This window comes from Urocitellus parryii, chromosome 3 (assembly GCF_045843805.1).
Source record: "Urocitellus parryii isolate mUroPar1 chromosome 3, mUroPar1.hap1, whole genome shotgun sequence".
NCBI classification, from domain to species: Eukaryota; Metazoa; Chordata; class Mammalia; order Rodentia; family Sciuridae; genus Urocitellus; species Urocitellus parryii.
Window position 1 is genome coordinate 62582963 of NC_135533.1, and position 18145 is coordinate 62601107.

Here is an 18145-nt window from a genome sequence, read left to right on the forward strand (position 1 = left end):
CTATTTCATATGTAATATTGCTAGGACAGGTACTCATATTTTATTTTTAAATTTTAAAAAATAGATTGAAAGCTCAATGTGATCTACAGTAATCATTTCCCTTTATTCCAGACATATGTGTGTAAAAAAGTTTCCTGAATAATGTTTAAAATGGGGTAATCTCTACTTAAGAAGAAGCACATTTTACTACTGGAGGGTTTTACTTGCTGAAAGCACTCACTTTTGTTTATTTCAAGTATGATTTTTTTTTGGTCTATAAATTCAGCCAATTTGTTGTTTTTCAGAAATTTATGATCTAGTATAAAATGTGACTTACATTTCAAACAAATGGATGGTTTCAGCAATTAGATTGGCAAGGGAATTATATTATCTTTAGGAATGTTTGAATCTTAGAATTCTAAGATTCTTTGACTATCATCAGGATACAAACTAATAAGCTACTTGCCATCATCTCCCTTTTCTTTCTCAACTATAGAAGACATTGTTAATCTAATAAAGTAACAGCTTCACTGATGTCTTTCATCGCCAAAACATAAGGATAAGCACTTTCTGTTTGTGATTAAATCAGACTGCATTGGAATTATGTTTTCTCACAAAGTAATTACTATAGTTATTGCTCCTGAAGAATATAGATAGTCTGAGAGGTATTTCCAAAGTACTGTAACAGAATGGAATGTGAAACGAAACCACTTTATGTCTGTGATTTGGGAAAATGAAGTGCCTAAATCAACTTGTACATTCCTTATTCCCCTTACTAATATTTCTTGAAGTATTATTACACTTTTTACTTCATGCTAATAAGTTCACACGATTGCCACACTAACCTATTTATATGTTCACTTAAAAAAGTCTCTGTTCCTTATGAGACATTCTGAACAGTGTAAGTTAATTGAAAGAGGACATTTTTCATCATATAAAGATAGTCCTTTACAGGTACTCCTAAGCTCTTCTAGTCTAGGCAACTCTGGATTTTGTGTTTTAAAACTTCTTATTTTACCTTAAATATTAACAAAATTTCAATCTTTTTTTCCCTCACTAATCAAATTTTATTTTAATATAGACCTAATGTATTTTAAACATTTTGAGTGAAATGTTGCTTATAAAGCATTTTAAAACCTAATATAGGGATCTATGATTCTCTATCAAATGAAAATTGTCCAGTATCCAATTTAATTATTTTGGGTTTTTTTTTCATTTTAATATAAAGGGAAAATATATACAAAATGTAGGAGAAAATGCCTGTGTAAAACTAGATATAGAATGGGTATTGGAGGCATAAGCCAAAACACATTGAAGAATAGTAATCAATAGGTATAGTAAGATATAGGTGGGATTCTATTAGGCTTAAAATTAATTTCTTCTCATTATTATCTGTTATTGTAAGTTCTTATATGTTCTTTGTCCTTTTCATATTATAAGTTTCAGAAAAACTCTTTTCCTTTAGGAGTTAGTTTCATATTAATATTCAGATAATTAAAATACACTATTTATACCAAGGACTCTCATAGGCAATAATGCTTTTCTTTACTTATCCATCACCAGGACATTGATCTTTCTTCTATGTAACAAGTGCCTACTCACCTAACCAGGAGCAAACTTTCCCAGTTTATCAGGAAATATATGATCTGGACTAAGTTGTTCATGTAGTTCTCTTGTTTTGGAGAGTGAAATCCCTAAATTATGTTGTGGATAATTTCCACACAAGGTACAGATCACTTTTCGTCTCTACCCCACTCCCACACACACCCAGATCAAGTGGTTCAGATTCTATGATGGCAAAAAAAAAGATCAAGCTAGTTTAAATCAAAACTGGATTTTGACAGAGTTCCTTGCTTTTCTATATCTGTCTATGTGTTACTTCACAGAAAATTTATTTTTTCATCTAGTTACCATTGCACTTATTCACTCATTCACCTTTTCCTCTCTCTTCAATTGATTTATTTGTGAAATAAAATAGATAGACCAGACTACTAACAATGGTTGTTTGAATATTCCATAGCTCTTTCACAAACAATGTATACAAAAGTATGTTACTTAGTTTTGAAGTGTCTTACTCTAAAAAGTTATATATAAAAGGCACTTACAGAATCTCCATACTGCTTTCCATATTGGCTACACCAATTTGCAGTCCCACCAGCAGTGTATGAGTGTACCTTTATCCCCACATCCTCACCAACACTTCTTGTTGCTTGTGTTCGTTATAACTTCCATTTTGACTTGAGTGAGATCTAATCCTAGAGTAGTTTTGATTTATATTTCTCTAATTACTAACGATGATGAATATTTTTTCATATATTTATTGATTGATTGTATATCATCATCTGAGAAGTGTCTGTTCAGGTCCTTGGCCCATTTATTGATTTGGTTATTTGTTTTGTTTGTTTGTTTGTTTTTTGGTGTTTAACTTTTTGAGTTCTTTATATACCCTTGAGATTAGTGCTCTCTCTGATGTGTGAGGTGTAAAGATTTGCTCCCAAGATGTAGGCTCTCTATTCATCTCACAGATTGTTTATTTTTTTGAGAAGAAACTTTTAAATTTGAATCCATCCCATTTATTTGAAAATTGGGAATGGAACCACTATTTGACCAAGCTATCCCTCTCTTCAGTCTATACCCAAAGGACTTAAAAATAGCATACTACAGGGACACAGCCACATCAGTGTTTATAGCAACACAATTCACAACTGCTAAATTGTGGAACCAACCTAGATGCCCTTCAGTAGATGAATGGATAAAAAAAAATATGGCATTTATACACAATGAAATATTACTCAGCAATAAAATAGAATAAGATCATGGCATTTGCAGGTAAATGGATGGAGCTGGAGGAGATATGCTAAGTGAAGTTAGCCAATTCCAAAAAATCAAATGCCAAATGTTTTCTCTGATATAAGGAGACTGATTCCTAGTGGGGTAAGGAGAGGGAGCATGGGAGGAATAGACAAACTCTAGATAGAGCAAAGGTGTTGGAGGGGAAGGGAGGGGACATGGGGTTAGAAATTATGGTGGAATGTGATGGTCATCATTATCCAAAGTACATGCATGAAGACATGGATTTGTGTGAATATACTTTGTATACAACCAGAGATATGAAAAATTGTGTTCTATCTGTGTAATATGAATTGTAATTCATTCCACTGTCATATATAAATTAAAAAAATAATTTTAAAAAAGGCAGTTATGGCCCCTAAGTTCTTTGTTAAGGAGGTTCTAGCAGTGTACCATCACTGAAAGGACAATGTGAATGGAAGGTACAACCAGAACTATGTAAGAATAAGCGCTCTACAGTTACAAGGATGAGAATTAAATGGGAGGGTCATGACTTCATGGAGTTGAACTTACTTGTGAATTGTATGATAAAGCTTGTTACCTTCAAAAATTAAGTTCTTTAATGAGGAATTAATTAACAAGTCTAGATAGAGGAAACATATTGCTAAGAAGGAGGGAGAATACAGGCAAACAAATATTCCTCAGAGGGAAATTGTATAAAGGCTTTCAAAAAAAACATTTCTATTATAATTTTTGGCTCTTATTTATTGATAGCTTCCAAATTCATCTTGTGACCTAATTTTCTAAAGCTGTAATTTTCAACAATCTTTTTGATATCTTCATTATATTTTTGAACTCTGGGAACATGTTGGAAAGAGAAATTCGTACTTTTCCAATATTGTTTTGACCAGCCTTTAAGCTAGTCCTTAAATTAAGCACAGGGAGACCCTGCCAACCTTGAATCATCAGTTCCTTTTTTCTGAGGTGCTGTTTTTATGGTTTGGGATTTAATATATTATTCCAGAGTTGCTTGCCAGAATTAATTTTGGCAAAAGACCATCATTTCCTTGACTAACTAGATCTCCAATTACAGTATAACAAAGCATATTCATGTCTCTAAGTGTTCTCAATTAAAATATTAGAAGTATAACTAGTTCATGGAAATTTGATCAATACAAAGTCCAAAGAAAAACTAAGGTTTTACTTGTTATGTGTGTTGAAAATTTAAACCTATTAAACTCCTAGAATGCTCATACTCTGGAATTTTATTACATATATTTATTAGCTAAATTTAAATAACTAAAAACAAACTTAGCTAATATATCTGGGAAGTTCTTTCAAACCTGTTCCCAATTAAAGAGAAATAAATTGACTTAAGATTATCTTTAAGTAACAGGAAAAGACATTTTCAATTTCTGTCTGGTTGTACACTAATCTAAGGTTTTAGTACAGAAACCAAAGCCATCTGTGTTTTTTTTATTCTAAATTAATAAACCATTATTATTAATGTAGGAATTAAAATTTTAAAATAATAGTTATAATTTTAATTTTACATTCTGGAGATAGAATGGATTTTCTTTAAAGGTAGAAAGTATATTGATTTCTTAAACTACAAATAAGTTAAATTCACAGACAATTTGGGCAGCTATGAACCATTCCCTTGTATAAATTATAGTTAAATAAAAAATACTAAATGGAAACTTAATAAAGTTAACCCAATTTCTGATAATAATTTGCTATGCTAACATTGGCACTGTACACTGATTCTTATTATAAAAAGCAGAGTAGTGCAAAAACAAATAATAAAACAAAGTTAACTCTGTAAGAGGATATTAGGGGATTAGTTATAAGTTGATAGGGCATTCTCTCACAAAAATGTTTAGAGAAGGTGTGAGTCTTTAATATCTAGTTGAAAATGACTGTCAATTATTTGCCTGAATCTTCAGTGCCTGAAGAAAATTCATGAGAAAACAAATGGACTTTCATATTGCCTACTGTGTTTTGAAGATCTTGGTTCTTACAAACTGACAAACTAAATAATAATAATATTCAGGGAATGGCAAAGGTTTTTGAATTTAGTATTCTATAAATATGTAGAATATTACATCACATGCTAGTTTCTGACGAATTCTTGAAGTTTATATTTTCATCAATCCCTACACATTTGCTCATAACAAAAAAAATGGAATTCTGAATTTACCAATGAGGCAAGATGATTTGCAAATGATCTAATACATAAAATGATTAATTCTATTGAAGAATAACACTGTATTTCATGTTATTTTAATTATATTTTGCATGAAACCTCTCAAGATCAGGTTTGTATTCAAAATAATAGTTCCACCCTGTGAACATTAAAGTCATTTTTATATTTCTATATTACTTAATAATATAAATGATTCTTCAAAATTTTGGTTAAAATACACATTACTGCCTTCATTCTTGTTGAAATCATTAAGCTGGGCAACTTCTGTTATTTACATTGATATATATTCATTTTAACTAGAACATTAATAATCAAAATCACTCTGTGACATAGTAGATAAACTAAATGTGGTTGTCACTATTTGGTGAGACAGAACTGGGAAGCACAGAATAGAAAAACTGGGTGCCATACCATGTATTCATGTTCAACTGCAGAAGCCCCAGTGATAACAGTTGGAAAAACACTTTCTAATAAAGGAAGAGGGTAAATACAGTTCATATGTGTATTTTTGGCACAATATCACAGAAATATACGTGGCTTGTTGGCACTATAAATAATCAAAAGAAATTCATCTTCAAAATTAGGATTTAAATATACATTCATTATGTTTAAAAATCAACGCATATGTAATTATTAGTTAATGCAAACCCAAATTATTTCATTGACTTTGAAAGTTAGAAGAAATTTAACTATCTATATTAGAAGTCATCAGCTGCTCTACACAGAAAAATTCATAGTGGGCTTTTAAAACATAGCTACTCAAAATCCAATACCTCATGTCCTCTCCCCATTAAATTGATATTCATGCTCTGGTATCTTTAGTTTTCTCACTTTTTTTAACGTGTGTATGCTCATATATGAATTTACATACATATCTATATATAATATACTACATTTAGATTTTGATAAATGTATTTTTATATTTATATTTATGCAAATACAATATTATATCTTTGAATGTATTACTATATATAGTCTATATATTTGTATATTTATAGCTGTTTATATACATGTAATTATATATATATATTCATAATCATGTGTGTGTGTATGTGTGTGTGTGTGTGTGTGTGTGTATATATATATATATATATATATACATACATACAGAGAGAGAGAGAGAGAGAGAGAGAGAGAGAAACAGTGAAACAGAGATACAGACACTGAAAGAGAGAAGACATGGATACCCCTGGACATAAATACTAATTGGAAAAAAAAATAATTCTATATTTTTAAGACAATAGACAATAAGTGGAGGAGAGACTTTTGTATAAAAGTGATAGAGTTGCTTTCTCTTGTTTCAAAACAATCCATTGCAATCCAGAACACTCCTTATATTTGTAGCTGAGGATACATGTGATATCTGAAAAGAGCATAAACTGTAATTTGGACAGAAAGGAGACACCAAAATGCAACTTTGGTATAGTGGTACACAAAAAAGTAAGCTAATTCATAAACTCCCAGCCTGGACAAAAACAATGTGACTGTGTTTGTGTAGCATGATCTCTGCCAAATGAACACTTTAAATTTAAATATAATTACTATGTTATATTTGCATATAATTGTACACATAAATATTCATATAGGGCTAGTTATTAACAAAATCATGTCTTTATATACTTTTTAGATATTTGTTCTAAAAACTGTAAGAAAACACTATTACATGATATTAGTGCCTAATGCCAAGGATTATCCTCATCTCAAACTCTGAGACAAAATATTTATGTATTAAAAACTTGGAAAATAAGTGTGCTAAATCAATCATCACACACTTTCAGAAAACAGGGTCATAACAGTTTAAAAAGAATTCTTACCAGAAGCAGATGAACTATATAGTGAAGAAATTCACCTCAAGTCATTATAAATGGCTAATGTACACATACTCAAAATCCTATTAATAATTATTCTGATTTTATTAAAAATAAGAATAAATCCAACTGTCAGTTAATTCAGGGTCCATTTATGTAATTTGAGGGGGAGAATCAAGCCAAAGATCATTCAGTCTACTGTCTTAAAACTGATTTAGAATTACCTGGAATTCTTAAAATTTAAAGACACCCAGTTTCCCAAGGATTCTAATTTCCTTAGTTTTTATGGTTCCGAGAATTTCTATTTTGAGCACGCCATTCATGTGATTATGATGTGCTCAAATGTATGAGATTAGTGATTCACTGAATTATGCAATAAATTCTAGAAAATAATGGTTGGAAATTTGAGGAAAATTCTAAGAGTTTGAGATTCAAAATGATAGGTATATATTCCTAAAAATTTTCCCAATTATATTTTAGATTTGTGGCTTTTTTCTATTTTATTTTACGTGTGTGTACTTTGTTTTTTGTAAACTGACAAATTTCTAATAAAAATTATACTTTGTGAGTGTTTTGCCATTTTTTCTAGCACTACTGTGGATGACTTACAATATCTGATATAAGAATAAATTTTTTCATTAATAATCTAAATCAGTAAAAGTTATAATAACGTACTTCATATAACGCCTTTCACTTAATTTAAATGAAATTTCATGACAACTCTAAAATGAGTGATTTACTGTCCTCATAAATATATTCTTGTGTATAAGTTTATTGCCAAGAATTTGAGTTCCAATTCTTGCTATGTTTAATGGGAACTAAAGATTTTATTTGTGTGGTAAAATGTTTAGTTAACCTAAACTTTTAAACAAATCATCTGGAACTTGCACTGAAATAGCTCCAAAATATTTCTAAAATAACCTCTAAAAATCTCAAATAGAAATTCAGGAAAAAATGATGATGCTCATTCAGGCAAAATTAAAATAAAAGTGGTAGATAATTCTTAAATTGTTTTTATAAAAATGCCAAAAATTTACCTCGGAATATTCTTGCATGCTAGTAATTTCCAAGTAGCAAGTTGCAGCAGAATCACTGTCATGTATTTATTAAGTTTAAGTAATAAAATATCTATTTGAGAATTTGATTTTGATAGTAGTTAGACTGGTTGTTCTGAAGGACTCTACTGCTACAAGTAAATCCTAAATTTAAAAATCATGATTAATACATTCAATGAATCTATAAATTCTATATTGTATAGTCAGGAAAAAAGAGAGAGAAGGGAATTGGAACTCAAATTTACAAGTAATTGCTAAAAATGACCAGTGACTATACTGTCACTTACATCCTAAAACTTTTTTTTTTTTGTGGCATGTAAAGCTCTTTTTTTAAAAATTGATTTTATTTTTTAACTACATGACAGCAGAATGCATTGAAATTCTTATGACACATATAAAGCAAAATTTTTCATTTTTCTGTTTGTATATAAAGTATGTTCACACCAATTAATGTCTTCACACATGTACTTTGAATAATGATGTCCATCACATTCCACATTATTCACATTCACATTATTGCTAACCCCATGTCCCCTCCCTTCCCCTTCAATACCTCTGCCCTATCTAGAGTTCCACTATTCCTCTCATGCCCCCCCCACTCCACTATGAGTCAGACTCCTTATATCAGAGAAAACATTCAGCATTTGATTTTTTGGGATTGGCTAACTTCACTTAGAATTATCTTCTCCAACTCCATCCATTTACCTGCAAATGCCATGATTTTATTCTCTTTTATTGCTGAGTAATATTCCATTTTGAATATATTCCACATTTTTTAATCCATTCACCTACTGAAGGGTATCTAGGTTGGTTCCACAGTTTAGCTACTGTGAATTGTGCTGCTACAAACATTATGATGTGGCTGTGTCCCTGCAATATGCTGTTTTTAAGTCCTTTGGGCATAGACAGAAGAGTGGAATAGCTCGGTCAGATGGTGCTTCCAATCCTAGTTTTCCAAGGATTCTCCATACTGCTTTCCATATTGGCTGCAGCAATTTGAAGTCCCACCAGCAATGTATGAGTGTGCTTTTTTCCCCACATCCTCACCAACATTTATTGTCTTCATAATAGTTGCCATTCTGATTAGAGTGAGATGGTATCTTAGAGTAGTTCTGATTTGCATTTCTCTAATTGCTAGGGACAATGAACATTTTTTCATATATCTGATTGATTTTATATCCTTTTCTGAGAAATGTCTGTTTATGTCCTTGATCCATTTATTGATTGGGTTTTTTTTTGATGCTTAGCTATTTGAGTTCTTTATATATGCTTGAGATTAGTATTCTATCTGATATGTGAGGTGTAAAAATTTGCTTCCAAGATGTAAGCTCTCTTTTCATATCAAGTGATGAAATAGAAGACACCATGAGAAGCCTACCAACCAAGAAAAGCCCAGGACTGGATACATCCTAAAACTTAAAAGCAGCAAGAAGTTAAGGGCACTGAACCTCAGAAGTCTTCTGAAAAAAGATAGTATTTGTTTTATTAAGTAGGCAGCCCTTTCTCCAAGCAGAAGCAAAAGTAATTTTTCTTTAGAAGAAGACATCCTCAATTTTAAAAACGGAAGAGGGGTAATACAGTTCAGATGTGTATGTAGGGCATAATCTTACAGAATTGTATATTACTTATCGGCATTATAAGTAATCAGAAAAAAATCTATCATAATTAAACCACTCATATGAATTAACATGCAAGATCAAAAAGAGGAAAGTTTCCCATTATATAAGCATTTGTTGATAACAATTAGCAAGAGTTTTGACCTCTAGGTGCTTTATATATTTTAATTATTACGTGAATGTATAAAATCTAAAAAGAGACTATTAGAAATAAGTAAGAAACCAGAGACTATAAAAATTACTCCAAGAATATTGCAAAAGAAATAAATAAAACTTTAAGAAATAAAAAAATAATCAATGGAACTTAATGTACAATCAATATGTCAACAGAAGATAAGTCACAGGTAGGAAGAATATGATAGGAAATAAAAAATAAAAGGGAGTAATTCAGAGAATTGTAGAATAGAATGGATTGTCTCACACAATGTATAATTGGCATACAAAATAAGAAAAATAAAAAGAAAGGAAAAAAATGCCACATTTTACAACATGATGAGCATGTATTTTCAAGAACAGATGGATCCACAGGAAGGTGTAGGAAGCAGAGCATAGTTCAAGCAGGGTACACAAAAAAAAGTCTGTATCAGGACACATTACCACATAACTAATATTGAAGAACATACATTAGCAGAAGTAATATTTCAAGACTTCTCCACCATAACTGCCATTAACTTGTTTCCATTGAATTATCTTTCAATGTTATTTAAAGTAAAATGTTATGATAAAAGGGGATTCATTACTAGCATTCCTATATTTTAAAAGCATTTATATAAGAATTTCAAGGGAAGGGGAAATCACAAGAAAAAAATTCTGAATAGAAGAAAGGATGGAAAAAAAATAGAACAGGCAGTATGTAAGTAAATGTGAACACATTTTCTATTGCTATTTTAAAGTGTTGATAATAAAAAATAAGTAAACTGTGCTATTAAAAATACAAACTGAACTACATAGTGATAGCTTGTGTATCAAGGAGGCAAAGGAAATATAAGGGTCATAAGATTCTGAAGTTGATTGGGAGTTGCTTTCACTACAAATTAGTAATATTGTTTTTCTAAAATTTTAAAAATATTTTTTATTTTTTTTTTAGTTGTAGTTGAACACAATACCTTTATTTTATTTATTTATACGTGGTGCTGAGGATCAAACCCAGGGCCTTGCATGTGCTAGGTGAGTGCTCTTCTGCTGAGCCACAACCCCAGCCCCAGTAATAATGTTTCTTAAATTTTTGTGTTAGCTCTTTGTTGCTGTGATCCAAACACCTGACAAGAACAACTTAGAGGATGAAAGATTCATTTTTGTCTCACAGTTTTAGAGATTTCAGTCCATGGTTGCCCGACTCCAAGGCAGAAACATGGTGAAAGGAGCATGATGGAAAAATGCTTCTAGTTCATGGCAGACATGGAACAGAGAAGGAGAGAGAGAGGAAAAAAGAGAGAGAAAGAGAGAGAGAGAGAGAGAGAGAGAGAGACAAAGGCCAGAGAGAAGACAGACCCTTCCAGGGCACAACCCTAGTGATCTACTTCCTCCTCCTAATCTAGTCAGTCATCCATGGATTAATCCCCTGGTGAGGTCAGAGGTCTAAAGGTCTAATCACTTCCCCCAAATCTACTTCTGAACACATGAAAATTTGAGGGACCTTCTAGATCCAAACTATAATAGCTCTTATACCAGTTATCTAAAGATAGTCTTGAAGGTTCTAATTGCTCTTTTTGTCTGGCTTTGTGAAGCTGGAACTAACTAGTCCCTTCTAACTTTGAAACATTCTCTTTGCTCGCTGACACACTTTTACATGAATATGGAAGAGCTTTGGGATCAGAATATCCACAGGAAGATGTCTCTCTTCCAAGGTATAAGCCTCCTTTTAATGGGGGGGGGGGTATTTTTATTTATTTATTTATTTAAGGTATGGGATTCCAGTAACCCTCACAGACTACTTTCTATCTCTCTCAAATAATACTCCCCACTCAGCTGTCCCCTGACAAGTCAGCAGAGGAGCTCCCCAGCAGTTCCCTGCTTGCTTAGCTAGATCTAGATTTGTTCTGTAATCAGTGAACTGAACTGCTTTCTGGGTAATGCCAGTGGTACCATCAGGGTTCTGTCTCTGTTTCTATAGATCGGCTTAAGCCCTGACCTTTGGGTACCTTTTTTTTTAACATAGGAAGGCTACAGCCTCTGTGGTAGCCACAGCCTCTTCCAGAGATGATGAGCTCAGCCTTAGGAGAAGGAGGCCCTATCCTAATCCCTCAGTGCTCGCATTGTCCTCTCCTTGAGGTGGTGGCTCCTCTTTTACACTTGCTGCCTCAGGAAAACTTAGCATTGTCCTTTAGCACATTTGTAGTTAACCACCATGGTTAACTAAATAACTGGTTGTTCTTGTTTTTTAAAGGTCTCTGTATTAAAAGTTTGTATTCAATATTTTGTCCTTCAGTTTTAAATTGTATATTTATATTGATTTCTATAATCTTATTTGTGCTTTTAAAATATAATTCTTTCTATTACATTTTGCCTCTTCATATGACTGAATTTCTGTCTACTTGATGAACTCTAACTAGTTCCAAGGAAATTTTCAGGGTAGCCACTATATAATATAATGTATAGCCCTTGAAATAAGTGGAGAGAAAAAGCAGAAAGAAATTCAGTCAACCAAAAAGAAGAAAAATCAAGAAAAGGAACTATAAACAAATAAAATTACAGAAAAAATCTAAATGTATCAACAACTACAATGAACATAAATATATCAGAATTGCCAATTTAAAAAATACAGACCATAATATTAAATTTTAAAAAGTAAAACTTAGAATTATACACAGAATTGCTTACGTATTAAAAAATATAAGACATAGAAATGTTGAAAGATAAAGTGAAGATGGAAAAATAGGTTGATAAATGAATGACAAGTTACCAGTACATATAAAAACAATATTATTATACTAAAGGATAAAGCAATATGGTCCAAAGCAAATAAGCAAATTAATAGAATATCATCAGTCATTAGGAAAATAAATATTAAAACCACAATGTAATACCACTTTATATCTGTCAAAATGGTTGAAATAAATTTAGTAACCACACCAAATGCTGAGGAAGAGAAATTGAATCTCTCATGCTTTATTGATGGACATGTAAAATGGTCTAATCATTCTGGAAAAAAAGTTTGACAGTCTTGTTTTGAGGTTTTGTTTTGCCTTTTTTGTTTTGTTTTGCTTTGTTTTTGGTTGTGTTATTTTTGTATCTTAAGGGAATGGCTTAGATTATTATCTGAGGCTTTTCTGTATGTAGCCATAAAAATTTGTTTCCATACACCACTTTAGCTGCATCCCACACTCTGATGTAATTTACAGTTATACATTGGAGTGTATGTATTTATGATGGCTGCTTTAAAATTTTCTTCATTTAATTCTAACATCTGATTCAACTCACTGTGGGTGATTTTCCTGGTTCTTGGTATTAATAGGTGATTTCCTATTGCATTGTGAACATTTTATACCTTATAGAAGGAGACATTTAGTTGTTTTTGTTTTTGTTTTTCCTTTTTGCAGTACTGGGGATGGAATAGAGGGCCTCACGTATGAGAGATAAGCACCCTATCACTAAGCTAAATTTCCAGCCTTCTTTATTTATTTTGAGACAGGGCCTTACTAAATTGTCCATAATGGGCTCAAACTTTCTATCCTCAATAGGCAAATGATGTGTGCCACCATCCCTGGCCTTTTGTGTGTGTGCACGGGGCAGGGAGAGCAGGGGAATAACAGGGGTTGAACTCAGGGGCACTCAACCACTGAGCCACATCCCCAATTTTTTATATTTTATTTAGATATATATTTTATATCAGAGTCTCACTGAGTTGTTTAGCACCTTGCTGTTTAATGAGGCTGGCTTTGAACTTGTGATTCTCCTGTCTCAGCCTCCTAAACCTCTAGGATATAAGGTGTGCACCACCATGTCCAGCATCCCTGGCCTTTTTGTTTGTTTGTTTGTTTCTGTAACAGTGATTTTGTTTAGGTTTAACACACAGGTCCTGGTTTGCTTTTCTGTGAGCTCTGTTCTCAATTACCAATTTAATTTGCAGAACTGTGAAGGTTATTCTGGCCTCCTTGGTTTAAGTGGTACCACTGGGACTACCAGTGCTCACTTTTGGTGCTGCCAAAAACGCTTTCCCTGAGTAAATGGGACATAACTTCCCTATGTTCATATATGAATATACGACCACTGTAACTCCACATCACGTACATCCACATGAATGGGAAGTTATACTCTGTGTATATATGATATGTCAAAATGCATTCTACTGTCATGTATAAATAAAAATAGCAAATAAAAATAAATTAAAAAAAGAAAAGGCTTTCTCCAAATCAGACAACTAGGCACATATTTTCCCTCCATCAAGAGGGAAATCAGAGACCTCTAGGGACAAACTGGCTTCTCAGCCCAAGGCTTCTGGTCTACGTCGTACTTCTGTCTTTCCCATGTTCTCCTGATGAGAAAGAGAAGGCTGAAGCCCAGGTGAGTGAAGTAGCTTCTCTGACTTGGGACTCTTTTAGCAAGAAGTCATCTCTTTTGCTTCTATAGGACAGAGATTACCTCCGGGGTCATATTTTGTTGTGGTAAAAATCACCTAACAGTGACTTCTGCTGTCCTACTGTCCCTCAGTAGGGGATGTGTTATGGTTTAGATGTAGTGTCCCCCCAAAGCTCACATAAGTCCATGCAAAAAGGTTTGGAGGAGAAATGACGGGGTTATAGCCTTAAAATAATTAGTGAGTTAATCCCCAATGGGATTAATTGGGTGTTAACTGGAGGCAGGTTGGGTGTGGCTGGTTCATTGGGGGTGTAGCTATAGGGTATATATTCTATGTCTAGAGAGAGGAGTCTGTATGCTTTCTGGTTATCAAATCAGCTACTTCCCTCTGCCACACTCTTCTGCCATGATGTTCAGCTTCACCTTGAGCCCTGAGAAATGGAGCCTTCTATGGACTAAGACTTCTGAAACCGTAAGCCTTCAAATACAATTTTCTTCCCTAAAATTCTTCTGGTCAGACATTTTGGACTATAAAAGTTGACTAAAACAGGAGAGGAGTCCCAGGCCTTCCAGTGTGAGGAGCCTCCGGGGCCTGGCTGTATTCAGTGGTTGGGTGATGTTCTCAGGTTCAACTCACCTTCTTTGGTACCTATCCACAAAAGACAGGGAGAATCTTGGGAGAGCTCTTCTAATGGCTGCTAATTGTGGGCACAGATCCTGATCCATCCTCACATGATTGGCCTTCCCTGTGGTTGCCAGAGGAATTCCCAACCCATCCTGAGGAGGAATGAGACTACCTGGACTGCCTCCTCTTTTTCTTAGGGGGTCAGAAAATGAAAGGTTTGGATCTCCTCTTTCTGCTATGTGAGGAAATGAGAGATGGTGTGCTGATATGCTGTTCCTTAAATCCTGGGGTTCCAGTGCAGCTCCCCTTCTTCCTAAAATCTTTCAGAATTCTCTTTGGTTGTCTCTAATGTTATGTTCAGGATTTATAGATGTGTTTAGCAGAGAGGAGCAGAGAATGAAGAGACTATTATATCTCCATCAGAAGATAACTTGCCATGACTAAAACATGTCTTAAAATCTATAATCCATTCCTGAAAACTCCAAGGCCAGGAAGAAGCTGATAGTGTCAATCAGCCCCAGTCAAGGCCTGAGAACCAATGTTGGGGAGGGGATGTGGTGTAACCAGGATCTCTAATATTAAAGGCAGGGAGGATGGATATCCTAGCAGGAGAAGAGAAAGCAAGGATTCCCCTTCCCTCCTTCTTTCTATCCAGACTCTTAGTGGACTGGATGATACTCACGTATATTGGTGAGAACAGATCTTCTTAACACACTCCATGATTCATATGCTGATCTCTTCTAAAAACACCTTCACAGACACACCCAGAAATCATGTTTTCCCAACTTACCGGGAATTCCTTGGATCACTCTATTGTACACAAAGAACTGGCACAATATTTTCCTACAAAATCTCTAGAATACTAAAAGTTGAGGTTACTAAATTGAATTTACAAACAAGAGATGGAAATTTGTTGATGCCTTACTGGAGAGAAAACTGAAACCCAGAACAAGGGTGCAAGTTAACTTTGCATCATCAGATTTGCTCAGATCCAAAGAGTGAAAACCTTGCCACTGGTGTCTGCATTGGGACTTTGGGGGATCAGGCTTTAAGACTTAGAGAAGCAAGAAGTGAAAACTGACAAGTCTATGCAGAATCAGCATTTGTGAGAGCTGGCACTCTAGTTAGGAGTGTAGCTACCTACATTCTGTGCACAGCAGAAAACCTCTCTCTGTCCGGGGCTCTAAAAAAAGGAGAAGCAAAAATTCCTGGGAATAAATAAGACCTATAACACTGTGCTTTTTCTGGTATAGGGTTCAGACTTGCCCTATTTTTCATACTGTGAGAATCTCAATGAAAGGATTAAGTAATTAATAAAATTTGATCCAGACTATGTAATATTCAGAGTGCCAAGCAAAAATAAAAGCAAATCTGTTCTAGAGAGAAATAATTTTATGAGCCAGACAATGGCCTTTCTATTTGAAAAAAATCCTGAAAAAGATAAGTATACAAAACTGTAATGCAAAAAGTTCTTCACAACATGATAGAATTATCTAAAACAGACAATAAAATAAATATATTTGAATTGAATAAAGTAAAATTTTAAATATTAAAAACCACAGGAAAAGCATAAGTTCTCATGAAAAATTCAAGATCTGATAAAATGTCATTATTCATACTTCATGATTTGAAATAATAGTAAAAATCATGTAAAATATATTTTTATGTAAGGGAAGAGCTTATGCTAATTGTAATTTATGATCTCACTACTGAACTCTTGTTTTGTTTTAATAATTTATAAACACATACAGTAAACAGCATCCCAAATGGAGAATATGGCATCTCTGATCTCTTTACACATCAGGAGGCTATCTACAACTTAAACAAGATAAATTTGCTTACATCTAACTACTTTACTTCAGGGGAAACTAACACTAATCCAAACTACCAAAAAAATACAGGAAGCCAATGAAACTAACGATGTGTCTGTCTGTCTCTTTCTCTCTCAAACTGGTTGAGTTTTGCAAGTAACAAGACAAGGTAACCAGCTGTGTAAGGTTTGCTAAGAGAACCAGAAATGACACTTGAACTACTCATCAAATCTTCCTTTCGATTCAGTCCTATTTTCTGGAAATTAGAAGACTGAAATATATCCCTTAACTGGCATAATGGGATTCAAAAATCATTCCTTTATTATGTTTTTCTTCTTAGTTTATGGGATCAATTTTCCATATGGTGTTTGTAGTTCTTACAGAAAAGTTTGTATTTTGGCTTTCTCCCTTGTAAAACACATGTTCTTGAGTTCTTGGAATCTGATTGAACATCTTCTGTCTCAGAGGATGCCTGGAGGCTGTTTTTTATGTTATCTCTGGGGTTTAGATACACACAATCTCCAGCCACAAGCTGGACTTTAATTACTTTAACTTAGGAGGGCTTTTCAGTTGTGGGTGGGCATGAACATTTTTTTTTCTCTTTGTCTTTTTATCCCCACACAGACTATTCTTGAGCCAAAACAGCAAAAGAGCAATAATAATACTTCCCACCCCGGCTTTCATCATGGCTGCTAAAATTTACTGCATTTTAGAAAAAGACAAAGTAGTGGACTAAACACTGAAAATAGAAGCAAACTCATATCCAGGGTCAAGGAAGCCACAAAAATAAGAAGCTCCTCAGCCCCCCAGGCTTCATTTTGGCATTTTTGTCTTTTGGCCAAAGAGAAAATGCAAAAAGAAAAGTTCTTGTATGGGTGTATGCATCCAACACTGTTGTTGTCCTAATGTTCAGAATCTCAAGAGAAACCTCTGTTTCCATAGCAAGTGCAATTGTATGTCTGACACACTGTAACAATATAAGATGGTATGAATGTTGACAGAGGGGAAAATGGCACTGCAGCCAACATCAGAGTATCTTCTCAATCATAATCTGGAATTTCCTTTGTTATGGTCTGGCAAATTTCCCATTACCAAACTGGAGTAAAAATAGTAGTACTACTGGGGATTCTTCAGTATTAATTTGTCCAAATCTTTTCCATGTTTCTTTTGCTTCCAATACAAATTTTTTCTCATTATTAGTATATGGCCCTATCCACTTTAAGTCATTGAGGACATCTGAAAATAAATATTTTAGTTTTTAGTCCCTAAAATAAAAATTTTGATAACCTTTTTGTCCATTGTGCATAAAACATTCTACATATCTATCACACTTAATACATTCTAAAACATAATTTCTCAAGTAAATTCATAATACTACTATAGGTCACATGTATAGAAACAAAATACAGTGCCTAATTGATGACTAAGGAAACAGAGACATAAAGTAGCAAATAATTTGGCTGAGGTATCTATCTGGTTAGTGATTCAACAGGTCTTGATCCAGATTCTGCCTACTGCCCTACACATTCTGAGTCAGAATTTGGGGTTCAAATCCCGTTTCTAAAACATGTTCTTTGAGCAGGGAACCTCCCAATTCCTTGCTTTTAAAACAGGAGTTAAAAATTTCCTGTCTTTTAGATTTTTAAAGAATTTAAAGATATACTGTATATAAAAATATTTAGAGCAGCAACACGAGAGTATGTCCTTATTTCAGGTCATTTCTGTCATTATTTCATG

At 33.4% G+C, this 18145-nt stretch overlaps 1 protein-coding gene across 1 annotated transcript in view; it reads right to left on the reverse strand.

The window, feature by feature from the left end:
* The window catches only part of LOC113180147 (cadherin-related family member 4-like), a 154431-nt gene that overhangs the window by 72827 nt on the left and 63459 nt on the right, over positions 1-18145 (reverse strand). The gene's annotated exons all lie outside the window — the stretch shown is intronic.